Source organism: Notamacropus eugenii, chromosome 3 (assembly GCF_028372415.1).
Source record: "Notamacropus eugenii isolate mMacEug1 chromosome 3, mMacEug1.pri_v2, whole genome shotgun sequence".
In the NCBI taxonomy this organism is placed as follows: Eukaryota; Metazoa; Chordata; class Mammalia; order Diprotodontia; family Macropodidae; genus Notamacropus; species Notamacropus eugenii.
Window position 1 is genome coordinate 84,235,546 of NC_092874.1, and position 17,804 is coordinate 84,253,349.

The following is a 17,804-nucleotide window of genomic DNA, read 5'->3' on the forward strand; positions in this document are numbered from 1 at the left end:
CATCTCTATATTAACTCAATCACAGCTATCATAATGATGATACCCTCAAATCTTCATCTTCTGTTCTTCTAGAACTCTTTCCTTTCCACATTCTGTCCTAAACATATGGGGACCAGATCTTCCATTGTAACACCGATTAGAGTTCTTCATAACCAGCATCAAAAGAACATACTGATCCTCTTTAAATAGCAGAGGAATTTGCAGAGATATGTAACAGCTGCAGGCACTTACCTGTGTTTCTCCTTCTTCCCCTCCACACCTCCTTTCTTGATGCAGCTGTCTGTCTTTCAACTTGAAGTCTTTTGAGTCTAACTCTGCTGGATGTTGCATCCAGGTGCTTCCATCCTGCTTTTCTTTAAATAAAAATTTCCTGTATTGATCACTTCCTTCCACCCTTGAACTCTCTTTGGTGAGTCACTTCCTGGCCAAGAAGGGTGGAAAGAATATTTAATTTACTTGGAAGATTTGGACTGATAGCTATTGGCAAGTCAGTTAACCTTCCTGAGTTTCAGTTTAATCATCTGTAATATGTGTAATAATATTTGCACTGCCTTCTTCACAAGGTTGCTATGAGAAAAGCACTGTGTAAATGAGAAGGTGCTATAAAATATGACTTATTATTACTATTGTAACTCCTTTATTATTCTGTTCCATTGATAGAATAGGAGAGAGATTAACAAACCCTGCACCCTGGGTTGATCCTCACCATGAAGCTTCTGAAGTTTCACCCTCCCTATAGAATTTTGGTTTCTGACACACAGAAAGAACCAAAGAGCAGTGGGATTGGGTGAGGAAGAGTTGAGAGGAGCTGTGGGGTGTGTGTATGTGTAGTAATGGAAGTTTGGGGTCAGTCCAAAGATTCAAGAAATGGTGTAAATGGTGGAAAGGTAGGAATGGTGCCCAGAGAGATTTCTTCCCCTACTGGCTTACTCCTGGCTCTACTCAAATGCTCCAATGGAGATGAACATGCTGAGATGAAGAAGCATAGAACTTAGCCAATGAACCATTTGTGGTCAGATTCCTCATGACGCAGTCAGAGAGCAGAATCAGTTATAAGTCATCTTTTATCTCTTCTTACTTTCTCTAGGCCAGGACCAATTTATTGCTAAGGGCTGGATAGATGTATATCTCTAAGCAATTAGAACTTAGCACTTCGCACCCACTCCATTTTTTTCAAGCGACTTTATTTCAGTGGGTGAAAAGACCTTGGCATTAAGGAGTAAGCTCTACAGAGAGGCAAACAAACATGCTTGAGTTCTGCATAGAGGTATCTTTACTTAGCATAGGATTTATTAGCAAAATAACAATACTCAATAACTAGTGCCAACGTATAAAATCCAAATAGACCAATAATGTGTCTACAAAATGGCTGCCAGACAGTAGCTTTCACAAACTGTTGAATCTGTCCACACTTAGACTCATGTAAGCCCAGTTCTAGAAATAATTCAGTAAAAGAATTAGAGGGATCCCGGTCAAGTGTTCCAGGAAAATATAAAGACAGAGATTGCTCTCTGCTGTGTGAATCAGGATAAGCTTCATGGATGAATAATAAAAATTATTAGCTCATATTTAGATATCACTTGGTAATTTCTAAAATGCTTTTCTCACAACAATCCATTGAATTGGGGAGTAGAAATATTATTAGCAGAAATATTAATATATTATTAGTCAGCATGTCATAAACTTACTCTCCCAGAGCATGGCCTGCAATATGTCCCCCATCTTGGCTGTAGAGGTGTCTTGAGGGTTAAGGGGTTTATCTAATGCTGTCTTCTTCAGTTCCCACTTGTGTTTCTTCATTGGTAGGTACTTTTGAAAGACTAGTGCCTCAGTTCTATTTAACCATTTAACTTGAAACTAAAGCAAGAACAAAAGTAAAAACATCCCCTCTCCCTTGTGAATGTCACTCTCTCCTATTCATCCTATTGTCTTTTATTACTGATTCAGTCTATGGAAATAGGAGACTCAGACCCAAACACATTTCTATCTAGCACTGAACCTGCTCAGCTTATATGTAAATAAGACATTGCTACTAAGTGAAAGTCTCAGCTAGCCCTGGGCTTGGTCCTTAAGCCGCTCTGTGAATTTAGCAGTCCACATCACACATAGATGAAGAAAATGAAACTTAGAGGAACAAAAGATCTTGTCAAAGGTTTTAGTGGCAGAACTGAAACTGTTGTTGCAGTTATAAGACTTTTTTCCTCAGTTAAACAGAGATGGTTCCTCTATTACCAGCACCAATGATGCAGCATGAGTTTGACCCATTTGACAGCAGTGTCTGTGGAATCACCTGCCTGCATAGTCTTCCATCATTCCATGAGACCTTAGTTCCCCCAGAGCTAGCTATGGTATTCCTGTTCTATGATGATTCTCCAAAATAATCTGCTTTGATAATCTCATCCCTACATAGAATTGTAAACTCTTTAAAGGGCAAAAATTGTGTTCTTTTTCATCTTTGTAATGCTCACAACTTGCACAGAGATGCAGCACTTTGGAGGCATCTGAGAAATTTGCTGTCGCTATTCAATCACTGAATGATTGTCTATAGGGTCCCTTCATTGTAATACTTGCAAACTTGAATGACTGTAAAATAAATATGTACATTTTGTGAAGAACAGACTTTTCTAACGTTAAGAAAGCATTTAAAAGTGTACTGTTAGAAAGTATCGCTCATTGAACATTGTATACAGTTAACAGCAACATTGTAATGACAATCAACTGTAAAAGACTTAGCTACTCTGATCAGTATAATGATCCATGACAGTTTCAAAGGACTTATAATAAAAAATGTTATCCAACTCCAGGGGGGGGAGAGAGAGAGAGAGAGAGAGAGAGAGAGAGAGAGAGAGAGAGAGAGAGAGAGAGAGAGAGAGAGACAGAGACAGAGAGAGACAGAGACAGACAGACAGAGAGAGAGACAGAGAGAGAGACGACAGAGAGACAGAGAGACAGAGAGAGAGACAGAGAGAGGCAAAGACAGAGAGAGAGACACACACACAGAGACAGAGACAGAGAGAGAGAGAGGGAGAGCTGTGATGGACTCTGAATACAGACTGAAGCACATTTTCTTTCATTTTCTTGTTTTTAAAAATTCTTTTGCAACATGGCTAATGCGGAAATACATCCTACATGACATCATGTGTATAATGGGTTATCATATTTCTTGTCTTCTTAATGGGTGGGGGAAGGGTGGGAGGGAGTGAATATGGAACTGAAAAAAAATACACACATACAGTATAGTGAATCAAAAAAGGAAAGTCTCATTCATTTACTCTCTCTGGCTTCCTATCTTGCCTATGCCTAGTGCCATCTCTTGATCTAGTCTATTCAGAGCCATCCTTATGGGAGATGACAAAACACACAGTGACGCTCCATTTGTCCACCACATTTTATGCTGGTGAAATGTGGTGGGAAAAAAAAAACCCTTCATGGATAGTTTTAAAGGGGAGGAGACAGTATAAAAGCTCATCAGTTAACTATGCAGCAGAATAGATACAGTGGGGATAGAGGCAAATGACCAGCCAGCTAGCCACAGGACTTGCTCATATGTCTAAGTTTCAGTGGTATTCCTTTTAGCCTCTCTTTATTTAACTTGTTAGGGACAGCTAGGTGGTGCAGTGGATAGAGCACCAGTGCAGGAGTCAGGAGGACCTGAGTTCAAATCTCACCTCAGACACTTAACACTCACTAGCTGTGGGACCTTGGGCAAGTCACTTAACCCCAATTGTCTCATCCTGGGTCATCTCCAGTCATGCTGATGAATATCTGGTCACTGGATTCAGATGGCTCTGGAGGAGAAGTGAGACTGGTGACCTGCACAGCCCTCCCTCACTCAGAACAAAGTCAAGTGCAAGTCATGTCATAATCTCTTTGATGGCATGGTCTTCTTTGGCAATGAAGCATGAACACACGTTTAACTTGTTATGTTTGGATGGTTCCCTTCAGCACTGTAGGCTGATCACTCCAAATTCATGAAAACACAGGATCTCAGAGCAAAAAGGGACCTCAGAGACTTTCTAGTCTAATCTATACCTGGGCAAAAGTCCCCTCTCCAATGTACACAACAAGGACTGTCCAACTTTGACTTGAAGGCCTAAAGTGACAGGGAACCTGCTCCCTCTGGAAGCAGTGCCTTTCACCTTTGGACAATTTTCTGTTAGGTATTTCTTCCTTTATATCAAGACCATATTTATCTCTGGGCAACTTCTAACCCCTATTCCTGGTTTTGCCCTTCAAAGACCAAGAAGAACAAATCTATTCCTTCTTCCACATTTTAGCCCTTCAGGTATTTAATGAGTCATCCAGTGTTCCCTGTCTTCTTCAAGATCAATGTCCTTAGTTCCTTTGAGCAATCCTCATGTGACATGCCTAGGGTCTTTCATTATCTTAGTTGCCCTCCTCTGGATGCTCTTCAGTGTCCAGATTCATGATACCTTGGGTCCTTGGGACCAAGTTTTTCATCAATTATTTTAGTCTGTGGCCTTTCTTCTTTCACCCAGAAGAATGATAAAGGGTGGTATCGCAGAAAAAGCACTAGATCTGGAACCTGGATGTGAAATTAGCTTCCTTCTATGAGCTTCTCAGATGAGAGGGCAGAATTACATCCCTTTACATCCCAAAGTCACAAAATCATAGATTAAGATTTGGAAGGGATCTTAGAGATCAAGTCAGCTCTCATTTTATGCATGAGGAAATTGAGGTAGTAAATTGTATAACCAATAAATTCTCTCCTTTCCTTCCAAGGTAGTGTAATACTTCCATTTACTTTTGTACTAAACACTGCTCTTTAAGTTTGTCTTACCTCTGATATTTTTCTCTAGATTATAAACTCTAAGCAAAGAGAGACCCTGTCATTTTGAATTAACTATTGCACAAGTCCCCATGCTGAGCCAGGCACTGAAGAAATATTAAATGGCTCAAGGACTCCTGAAGGTACAGGCACTATCCAGGCAATAGGGAAAATGGAAAGAGGACATAAATTGATTTAGTTAAATTTCATTCTCTGATTTTCTAAAAATGGTGGTTGAGGAATGAAGGAAGAAAAACAGGTGTTGAATGAACACCATGGATGTAACATAAGAATTAGATTGATAAAATCCTGACTTGTCCAAAAAAGAGAAAACAAGGGCTGTGAATGTGCATTCCCCTGGGCTTTTCACTCTTGTGTTCATTCCAATTTAAAGGCACGGTTGGTGAAATGTCTGTGATTGAGAAAATATGTTTCCATAGGAAACTGAGCAAGGCTAATTCAAATAGACTTTCAATTAGAAAGTATTTCCTTATGTGAAATAGTCGAGCTATCAATATTCTTAATTGCATTCTGTTATGTGTATTGCCCTATTTTATTCTATACTTAATAATTATATTTCAAAGAGACACAGGATTTATTGGTCATGTCAATAAAATTGAAAAGGAATATCCCTGTAAATGTGCAAGAACTAAACTAATGAATACAATGAGATGAGGTTTCAAGTGCAGCTGAAATATTCTGATAAGAAGCACCACTACAGGAAAAATGTTAAGCTCTCTTACAGGGTAAGGCAATTCGTGTATTAGACAAAAATCGCATTCAGCATGCTCAAGTTACCGAATGAGATCAAAATAAGATAACATTCTTTTTCCATTTATAGGCATTAAATAGGGCTTTGGCTGATAAAGCTAGCAAGTAGGGATAAGCAGTGAATTATCCTATATCAGGTAAATCATGTGTGTCCACTAAGGGAGATCTATATTGTTATTAAAAGGAAAAGAAAATCTTGTATTATACTATGTTACAATCATATATTTACTAGCAGGGATAGAAAGAATTTCAAATATGTCAGCCAACCATAACTGTGTTTATTAGACAGAAATTAGTAGAACTGGAGAGTGATGGACTTGGAGTCAAGAAGTCCTGAGCTCAAATCCAGACTCAGACACTTACTAGCGACCCTTGATAAGTCACAACCTTTCTATGCTTCAGCTTTTTCATCTGTGAAATGGGAATAATTAAAGCACCTCCTTTTAACGGTTGTTGTGAAGATAAAAAGGGGTAATATATCTAAAGTGATTTGCGAATCTTAAAGTGTTATGCAATTTTAGTTATCTATTTCATTTTTTGTTTAGAATCACTTGTGTGCTGTAGATGCTGCCTAAATGCTTATTAAATGGTTGGCTCATTCTAGGCACAACTTTTAAAAATGTCACCTATGTTCAGGATGTTGTGTAAGTCAGTCAACCTCTGTTCTAGTCTCTAGAGAGATGGATGCAGTCAGTATCTTTTACTATAGTGGCCCTTTAGATGCTCAAAGTTGATTAGTAAGGTAGCTTGGTCTATTTTCTAGCCAAAAAGAATCCAGAACTTATAATTCTTACATATGGCCTATTTTTATACCTTTTATTTGTGGTTTCATTTCAATTTTTCTTCTTAAGTGTATCTATATTTTTTTGAAATATTCAGAAGAAGTTAAATCTAACAAGGGCTGGAAATAAAACTATTTAGCTCATTTAAAAATCATTAAATTGTTAGTGCCTCATACCTTGTAGTTTACTAGGATCCGCAGATCGTTTTCTGCTCTAAAAAGCTAGCCAGTAGAACGTGAACTTTCTTCTATCAAACTATAGTTTCTGGCAGTTATTCTTAGTGAATTTCAAGCTATTTTTGATACTAATTTCTCTAATTTTTCAATGTTTATTCCTCTTTCCTTTCATCTTCCCTCCTCCCATTCCTCCTAATTCTACAATTCAATTGGTCTTAAGGAAACCTTCATCATAGAATGTGCTGGAAGAAGCTTAGAGACTAGTTGATTCCAAGACTACCCTTTCCCCCTCTATTTTATAGATGACCTCTGAACTGCTAGAAAAAAAAATTGGAAACTAGAACAGTTAATTTGGGTGGTCTCAAGTCCTGTATACTGAACACTCTGCCATACTGCCTTTCATACATGACACTCCAGATGAGATATCTGAGTGAATTTGGTTTGAGCAAAGCCATCAATATTCAGGGTAGTTCTGTTATACTCCTCCTAAATTGGGAGAGCTAGGTGGCTCCATGGACAGAGTGTCAGACCTGGAGTTAGGAAGACCTGAGTTCAAATTTGACCTCAAATGCTTATTAGCTATTTGACCTTGGGCAAGTGGCTTCACCCTGTTTGCCTTGGTTTTTCATCTGTAAAATGAGTTGAAGGAAATGCAGACCTCTCCATTATCTTTGCCAAGAAAACCCCAAATGGGGTCTTCAAAAATTGAATATGACTGAAAAATTACTGAATGACAATATTTTAAATTATGAGCTAGTCATCATGGCCCATAAGCAGAGGACCATGCTACTGAAGCATCCAACTGTGGAGATGGAGTCCACAAATATGGAGGTGACTGTTATGATAAAATTAGCTTACAATATGCATCTGATAAAAATAATTATATTCCAGATTCTATGATGCTGCATGTTAATTAAGCCTAATAAGGCTTTGTAATCAGAGGACCTAGTTTCAAATTCTGGCTCTACTTCTTATAATCTGTGTAATCTTGGGGAAGTCATTTTACTTCTCTGTGTATCTGTTACCTTTTGTAAAATGAGATGATGACTTAGGTGAGATTTTAGCTCTAAATTCTGTGAGTCTTTTTTACTTGTTAATTTTTGGTTTAAAATTTCCTTTAAAAGGAGACAAAGCCTTTCATTCCAACAATGTCAGTTATTATTTTCATCCTACAATTAGAGATTATTTAAATTGCCACTAGGAAGGTTCATGTAATGTGTGAAGAATTTTAAAAATGTAAATTAATACAGTAGATACTTAAGTATATCAATAGGAAAAGCCCACTAGAAAATAGAAGGGCCCTAGGCAACTCAGTAGAAGAAAGGGTATGCTGCTGAACTGGGAGTTAGGGATTGAGGAAGAACCAGAAAGGGGACACTTTAGACACTGACCTTCCCAACCCTATCCTGCTTCCCTTTGGAAGAAGCAAGGAATTCCTAAGCGGAGCTGATCGCAATTCAGGACCATTGTTGGCTTTTAACATCATGAGCCTTGGCACGGCACATTTGTGTGTTTCCTCTGTTTCAAAGAGCAGCTGGTTTAAAGAAGGATCTTCGTTGTCATCTTTGGATAGTTGGCTGGGTTTATAAAGTTCATGACTGGTGCCCTTGGTCTGGCATTTCTGTACCCTGAGGCAACTTCTTTGTCTTCCATCAGATCTGTGAAACATTATTTCTTGAAGCAACTTTAAAAAAATTTTTTTTTTATTGATGAAACACCTCCTATAGTAGGTAGAAGAATGGCTTGGACTCACCCACCCTCCGGGGATTGACTGATTGATTGATTTCTTTCTTTCTTTCTTATCTCTTGAGGCTGCTATAGCTTCTGTTCATTCCAGAGATGCTGGGGAAAGCATGAAATTTCTCTTTTTCTGTGCCTCCTCCCCACTTTAAAAAGTAATATTTACTTGCTTCAGGAGATGAGGAAAAACTCCAAATCCTAGAGATCTAAGAGGGTCCAAGTCATTTTTCTTCCCTCTAGGGGAGTCATTGCATTAATGTTTTGTTTCTACACCAGTTTGATTTCATAATATATCCCTCCCTTTACTTCTTAACAGGGAGCCATACTTCTTAACACAAATTTTAAAAAAGAAAGAGAAAAAAAGTAGTTCATCAAAACTAATCATCATATCAGTCATGTCTGACAGCATATGCAACATTTCTGCAAACAGTCTGATAAACTCATTTCCACCACAATACAAATAATAACTCATAAATTTTGTCTGATTGCAACTCTAAGCTTTATATGTTCTCCATAGTTACCCTTGTAGCACAATTTTCTTTTCAAGAAATATATGGTCATCTGTCCATAAATGACAAAGAGCATTGGCCCAAATGAAACTGTGTGATCATCTTAGTTTAAGGTTTGGTAATACAGCAGATAGAGCACCAGGCCTGGAGTCCGGAAGTCCTGAGTTCAAATCTGGCCTCAGGTACTTGCTAGTGGTGTGAGCCTAGGTGAGTCACCTAACCCTCTTTGCCTTAGTTTTTTCATCTCTAAAATGAACTGGAGAAGAAAATGATAAACCACTCCAGTACCGTTGCCAACAAAACCCTGAATGATCTCATGAAAAGTCAGACATGTCTGAAATGCCTCAACAACAATAACAACAAAAATTAGATGAACTAGGAAATGGCAAACCACACCAGTGTCTTTGCCAAGAAAACTCTAAATGGGATCATGAAGGATCAGACATGACTGAAATGACTCAACAACACCCCAACAACAAAGCAACATTATTTGGATGCCTGTAGGATTTCTGTTCCTGATTGTGTTCCCAAAACAAAGAGATGATAGTTTGTGAGCCTCAGACAAGATTAGACCTGCATTTTCTTCTATGGTAGGGTTTCTAGACTGGCAGGCTAAAGGAAGGCTGACCATGTATCCAAATTTCAGAAAAAAAAATTGGCAAATCAAAGTATATTAACTCTTGAGTCAGAGGACCTGGCTTCAAATACAACTTCTGGTGTTTACTGCAGACGTGACACTGGGTAAGTCACTTATTATCCCTGAGCTTCATATTTCTCATCTGTAAAAATGAAGGGGTTGGACCAAGTGGCTTGTGAGGTCCATTCCAGCTCTGGATCTATGAACCTATAGTCCTAAGTATCTTATGGTATCCATATGAGCAAATTGGACAGAGTTAGGCAGCTTCAGTACTTAATGAATGACCAGACTTACAGAGCAGTCATGAATAACTTGAAATCATCTTGGCTGAAATTTAATGTCCCTTAAGAAGGATGCCTCTAGCCAGAGATGGCTCTAATGGAGTGTCTCAGAAATTTGTGTTTGACTCTGTGCTCTATACATTTTTTATCAATGACTTAGATGAAGGCATAGGTGGAATGATATGTAGATGACATAAAACTGGAAAAGGTAGTCAACATGATAGATGACAAAGCCAGATTCTAAAATAATCTCAACAGTCTAGAATTTTGGACTGAATCTAAGAAAAAACTTCAGAGACCATTATAAAGTCTTGACAGAAATCAGAAATGCAAGATAGGGGTGGGAAGACATGATGAGATGACAGTTCCTTCAAAAAGGGCTGGAGATTTGAGTGACATCACAATTCAATATAAATTGCCAAGGTAACATGGTGGCCTAAAAAAACCTGACGTTTGCATTGAGTCAGAACTTCTTACAGCATGGGAAGCCCAGGTCCTCCTATACTCTTTATTGTCTATTGACTACTGTTCCATTAGATATGGTCATTATATTTTGGGAAGGCCATTGACAAGGCAGAGATCATCCAGAGGAGGGTGACCAGCATAGTGAAGGGACTTGAGCTTTTACAATATTAGTAGCAATGGAAGGAACAGGAGAAGAGAAGATTTTTGGAGGAGAGGCCGTAGTATTTGTCAAGTATTGAAAGACTATCATGTGGGAGAGGGATTACCATTTTTCTGCTTGGTCCCAGAAGGCAAAAGCAGGAGAAACATGCAGAAGTTGCATGGTTAATAAGCATTTATTAAGTGCCTACTATGCTTACTATTAAGTGCCTACAATGTGGCAGGCACTTTGATAAACACTGAGAAGTCAGATTTAGCTTGATGCAAGGCAAAACATCCTAACAATCGGAGCTCTCCGAAAGTGGTGGTAATGAATACTTACAGAGAGGCATTCAGAAGCCCTAGAAGTCTTCAAGCAAAGGTTGGAGGACTATTTCTTGGGGGTGTTGTGAAATAAATTGTTCTTCAGATATGAATTGCACTAGATGGCCACTGAAGTCCCGTCCAAGTCTATGATTCTGTCATAATGATTTACATCTATCATTAGTGTTTTGTGAATTTTCTATCCTCCCTGATCCTACTTTCTTACCTCTGTCAACATATTGCATGGTTTGAATAATTCCTTTATAAATCAGAGTGAATAAAAATTAATTTTCCTTTGATAATTTTGTGACACCCTTAAAGAAAATAACAGATATGGGTAACCAAAAAAAAAAAAAAAAAAAGAGAGAGAGAGTAGAACCAGAGCAGACAATCATTGATCTAATGAATGAGGAAGGCTGTTCAGCTACTCTGATGGTCTTTCAATAGAACCCTAAGAAAGGCTTAACCTAAAACCCCACCTTAGATAAGGTATGCAAGTATGTGACTCAATTTACCTACTATTTACCTACTAATAACCTATAGTGAAAGGCCCCATTTTCTTCTTTTGACATAATGAGATTACAATAGAAAATGATTTTACTCTTTCAGCAAGCACAGTTTGTTCTATTTCCTCTTAAATTTGATCGTGCACAAAGTTGATAGATTTTTATTAAAGAGAAATATAGATTATTCTCATTCAAAAGTCCACTGGCAACTAAGGCTTACTGTCTGTGTCAATATCCAAAAAGTGAAGTGGAGAATGGAGGTCACTTTCTGAATAAATTTGCCGAGAAAAATACTTGCTTCATCTGTCTTCAAACTTTTGTTCACTCTCACATGGAGTCATCAAAGTTTATTAGGTCTAAATAGGGCCCCAGGCAATTCAATAAACATTTATAAGTGTAAACTTCCACTGAGTGTAAGGGATTGGCTTGGGCTTGAACAAAAGATTTGCCTCACTTAAATCCAATTCATTTCCAAATCAAGACATCATCCTCGTGATGTCCTTGGTCCTCTTCCAGAACCAAGGACCAAAAACAACGACAAGAAGAAAAGATATATTAAAAGTTAGATACTTTGCCTGCTTTTATTTGGAGAAAATGCCTCTTCCCTTGGACTCTGAAATCTGAAATTTCTTTAATAACTGCGATATGGTTTACCATGTAAATTGTTCAGGGTAAGGAAGCTGAGGCAAGAAATCTTACCATCGGAAGGGGAGGAAGGAAAAAACCAGCCCAGAAAGGGGAGGCAGATAATAGATATGTTAAAGACAAAATTTCTCTGCTACAGTTTTGTTGCTCCTGGGTCAGAATGAATCATCTTAGGGAATCTTAATCCTCCACTTTATTGCTTGTGCAACCCTAGTATTGTGAGTTAGAGATGGGAAACCAGCTGTCTACATGGAAACAAGAAAAAAAGAAAAATGTAGCTCTTACAGAAGTCTATTTAATATACAGGAAACTCTCACCATATACACTCTGAGAAAACAGCTCTTCATAAAATTTGCAAAAGCTCTCCCTAAAGCCTTCAGATCCTTTGAACTTTTAGTTCACTGTATGTTGATTCTGAAACTGACTGATGGATTAAATAACTCATTTAGTCAATGAAAGAGAAAGATCAGATTTCCAAAGACCTTCTATTTAATCTCTCTCTGTCTCTGTTTCTGATTCTGTCATGTTTCTGTTGTTTCTGTCTTTGTCTCTGTCTGTCTGTCTGTCTGTCTGTCTGTCTGTCTGTCTGTCTCTCAGAACGATATGGTTCTGGAAATCTGGGAACTCCCTAGTGAGGAAATACTTTTTTTTTTTTTTTTTTTAAGCAAAGCAGGTACGGAACTCTTTCACAACTTATAGGTATAGGAAGTTACCAGGGATGTTGAGAGGTTAAGGTATCTTCTCAGGATTACAGAGAGAGAAAAACTTAGGCACAAGTTCTGCATTGGACAGACCATGGCTATCTCACCCTGAGCTAATTGGTTAACATCTCCGTGCCCCACACCAGCCTGGTCAGATGATAGATACAGAGAAATTTTATATCTATCGTTTCCTGGAAAGAATATCCAGAGTACAGTTTCCAATATTGATGAAATCAAAAGCCCAGTCTACATCCCTATTCTTAACATTTCAACATGATTTTCCACTTTTTCCTCTTAAAAGCATACTATATCATGAGAAGAAAGGATATTAAGCAGTCCAGAAAGGGAATAGTGGAACAGGTTAGAGTAGGCCCCACTCCAGAGAATAAAAGTTGTTCTTAAAATCCAATTAGGTTAGACTGGGAGATAAGAACATTTTAAATCCCAAGCCGACAAGTTGATGGGAGTGGGGAGAGTCCATATTCAGAGGCCCAAAATAGGTAGGGAACACAAGCTGAGGGTCTTCTGGGAAGTACAGGCCCTGGAGGATAAAGCTACCAAAATCCAGTCTAAAAATAACAACGAAAAGCAAAACTCTAAACCAACCATTATATCAGTAAGAAAGCAATTGACAAATTGTCTCCCAAGAAAGCCACATACTTCAGAGTTTGGCAAACAGGAGTTCAGGCAGGTGGAAGGGTAGGAGGAGAAGTAGAGGCCAAGTCTGAAAGCAGGGGTCATGGCCAGTTTTCAGGATTTAAGCGTAATATGAAGAAATAGGCAAGGAACAAATTTTAAAGGAGGAGACTAAAAACATCATCCAGAAAACTAGTATGTGATTTTTGATTAAGGGATTGGGCCCTTTGTCCAGGCTTAAATTTTTAATTAAGCATTTTTATTGGTATCTTTTGTTTTTATATTACCTTCATTAAATGTATCTATCCCCTTCTCCTACCCAGTAAGTCATCCTTTGTAAGAAATAAATTTTTAAAAAGCAGTTCAAAAATACACTAAATCACTGTTGATCAGAGAAATGCAAATTAAAATAACTATGAGTTACCACTGCACACTTATCAGAGTGGCTAATATGACAAAAAAGGAAAATGTTGGATGTTGGGGGAGATATGGGAAAATTGGGACATTAATGCACTGCTAGTGGAGTTGTGAGCTGATCCAATCATTCTGGAGAGCAATTTGGAACTATGCCCAAAGGGTTATAAAGCTGTGCATACCCTTTGATCCAGCAATAACACTGCTAGGTCTATATCCCAAAGATATAAAAAAAGAGAAAATGACCTAGTTGTACAAAAATATTTATAACAGTTCTTTTTGTGGTGGGTGCTGAAAAAAATGACAAACAAGATAATTTCAGAAAAAACCTGGAAAGACTTATGTTGTTACATAGTAAAGTGAACAGAACAGGAATGATGTTGTACATGGTAACAACAATATTGTTTGATGAAGAACTGCGAACAACTTAGCTATTCTCATCAATACCATGATCCAAGACAATTCCAAAGGACTGATGATGAAGCATACTATCCACCTCCAGAGAGAGAACTGATGTTGACTGAACACAGGCTGGAGCAAGTTATTTTTTACTTTCTTTGCTACATTTTTCCTTTTCATTGAGTCATCTTGGACAAAATGACTAATATGGAAATATTTTACATAATTTCACATGTATAACCTATATCTGATGCTTGCCATCTAAGGGAGGGGAGAGGAAAGAGAGGGAGAAATTGAATTTGGAGCTCAAAACTAAAAATTAAAATGTTTAAAAAAATTTGAAAAAACAAACCAAGAAAAGTAGTTCAACCAAGTCAGACCATATGTTCGATGTTAATATTCCACACCAACAGTCCCCTACCTCTGTAATTCAGGAAAGGGGTACATTTTTTTCACTGCTCTAACACTATTTCTTCCTCGCAACAATATGGTGCTTGGTTTCAATTTTTCTTTGGTTCTTTCCATTAACATTATTGTAGTCATCCTGTATACTGTTTTCCTTTTGCTGGTTATTTCAATCTATGTCAGTTCCCTTAAGTCTTCCTACACTTTTCTGAAGTCTTAATATTCTTCATTTCTTACATCTTACTGTGGTTTTATACAACCTTCTTGGCAGCACATGGGGGGAGGCAGGTGGAGACTGATCCCTACAGGGAGAGTGAGGATTTTTCAATTGCTGATAATTACAGCAGAGGCTAGATCCTCTGGAGAGCGCTCAGTTCTAATAACAGTAGTCTGAGCATCTGTTGACACCGAGCATCTGTGACAATTCCTCCTTAAAAGTTGGGCTACTCATGGTGTCAAATTCACATCAGCTTATGCTCCTCACTCTTGGTGTTGTTTCATGCTCTGAATGTAGAATGGGGCACCCTGAAGAGATAAGCAAGAACACCTGGTGCTTAGCCAGTGGAGGTGGCATTGCTCCTGGATAGAGAGAAACACAATTTCTTTTGAATGTGCCTATGACCTGGTGGTGCTGGTCTGTGCAAGATTTCAGATGGAAAAATGTCTAAGAAAAATGACTTATTAGGAGGCTGGAAATTGTTCTGGATACATAGCAATGTAGCTACACAAACACACACATCAATATACAATACCCATTTAGGGGGGTTTGCTGATGGAAATAACATTATTGGTTCAAGGTGTCAACCACCAAATTTAACATAGGGTATGTGAACTTTTACTGAAAAAACCTTTTGATAATTGTATTTCAATAAAATTGGTTACCTTCATAATCTTACATATTTTATTTTGTGTTTTCAAAACCATTGTTCTGAGGAGGGGGCCATAGACTGTTAATGGGTTCCATGACACAAAATCCCTGCTTTGATGCCTCATTGTGATGTGGAGGGGACTCTGCATTCCTGAAGGTTACGTCAGCGGATAGCGAGTTCTGGCAGGTTCTTCCGTACTGGACATGGTTCTAGCAACAAAGTGTCTCCTTTCCAAGGATTAACCTAGATCAATTTCAGTGAGAAGGCCATCAGGTGATGATTTCGGGTATGGAAAACCTGTGGCCTCAAGACCCTTTACATCCAAACTTCATAGAACCCAGTCCTTTTATTAAAGGGATTTGTTTTTTTAAGGGGATTAGTTCTATGAAGTTTGGATTCAGGCAAAGGACTGCACTTGAGAATCTGGAGGGCAACATGTAATCTTGAGGCCACACGTTCCCCACCCTTGACTTTGACTATAACAATTCATGAAGCAAAGAAAAATACAAAATGATTTTGAAACTGTGTTAGGAGAGAACTTTCAATTTGACATTATGTTCTACCAAATCAAACATTTTTTATATTGAACAATGAGAGTAGGGGATATTGCATTCTTTCTACCTTCGCAACAACTGTGTGACTATAAGGGTGTGGTATGCTATAGAAGATCATTTGCAAAGGCCTCCATATTCCCTTCTCATACTTTCATCCGAAATGCCCTAAATTCACATATAGGCAATTCTCATGAAGTTTTTCTCTATAAAAATTTGATTAGTAGAGTTGTTCATTAGTTGTTCAATTGCTTTTGGTCATATCCAACTCTTCATGACCCCATGTGGTATTTTCTTGGCAAAGATATTGGAGTGGTTTGCCATTTCCTTCTCTAATTCATTTTACAGATGAGGAAACTGAGGTAAATATGGTTAAGTGATTTGCTTAGGGTCACTCAGCTAGTAAATGTCTGAAGCTGGATTTAAACTCAGGAGAATGAGTCTTCCTGACTTCAGGCCTGGTACTCTATGCCAAAGGGAAAGTGTATGTGTTGGTAGTTACTGGGATGGCCTCTTCCTTCCTTCCTTCCTTCCTTCCTTCCTTCCTTCCTTCCTTCCTTCCTTCCTTCCTTCCTTCCTTCCTTCCTTCCTTCCTTCCTTCTTCTCTCTTTCTTTCTTTCCTCCTTTTTTTTTTTTAGCAACAAGCATCACAAGTTTTTTTGGATTACCTTAAATATTTGGAAAATTGATCCCTCAAAGCTCACAAAATTGTGTTTCCTCCAGTAGATTAGGCTGTAACACATTCCCAATAAGCAATGATATTGGAGATATGGTATAAAGGATGTGTGAGTGGAAACTGAGATGGACCAGTCATGCTGTAAGAGTGGGGAAGAGATGCAAAGAGCACACAGTGTGTGAGCTCCATTGGTACTTGTATAACATCACAAAATCTTGAGAGATACTTCTGATACCCAAAGGAAGACTGTTAAAAAAATTATTGATGTCTTAGTTTTTATGTCTCTACAATGTATCTAAGCATACCTCTCCCACCCTGAGAGACATTCCATATAATAAGTATATTTTAAAAAGGCTGAAGAGAAAAAAATCAGCAAAACTGATTCATACATTAAGACAATTTAAAAATAAAGACAGTGTTCTATAACTGTGGACCTTTCTTCTATGCAAAAGAAGGAGGGAGTGTGAAGGTTTCTTTTCATATGTCTTCCTTGTGGCTCTGTTTGCTCTTTGTAATTCTGCAACTTTTACTTTTAATAATTTTGTGGTGGCTATTCTTTCCACATCCATTGTTGTAGTCACGTATATTGTTTTCTTGGTTCTGCTTACTACACTCAGCATCAGTTCATGTAAGTCTTTCCAAGTTTCTGTATTCATCATATTCATATATTTTTTTACATTGCATTCATCCATTACTTTCATGTAGCACAATTTCTTCAGCCATTTCCCAATAAATGGACATCTGCTTTGTTCTCAGTTCTTTGTTACCACAAAAAGTGGTATATCTCCATATAACTATGGAGATTTTCTTCTTATTGGTGGCCTCTATGATAAAAGATTTATAGAAGGAAGTGGACAAGAGTAATGTAAGATAAGAAAATACGATCTGCACCTCTGGAGTGCCTACAGCCATGAAGTCACAGACCCATTGAACAAGAGATTCATATAGTTGGAAGGAGCATTCAGGGTTATCTAATCCAGCTTCCTTCTTTTTCTCCTTACAGAAGAGGAAACTGTGGATGATTTGTGACAAGGGCTTGTCGGGACTCCTACAAGCTGCATTTCAATGTGTCCTGAGGTAACTATTCTCCTCTTCTCTTTCCCCTCACCTTCCCAAAATCATTAAGTATGGCTCCATGTAAACTGTGCAGTAAGTGAAGTTTGACTTTGGGACACTGAAGCTTTCCTTTCAGGTACAGACATACCTCTTTTATTTTTTGAAATTGAAGGATTGTGACAACCCTGCATTGAGCAAGTCTATTAGTACCATTTTTCCAGCAGCTTGTGTTCATGTTGTCTCTGTGTCACATTTTAGTAATTCTCACAATATATCAAACTCTTTCATCTGTATTACATCTGTTACACTGATCTGTGATCAGTGATCTTTGATA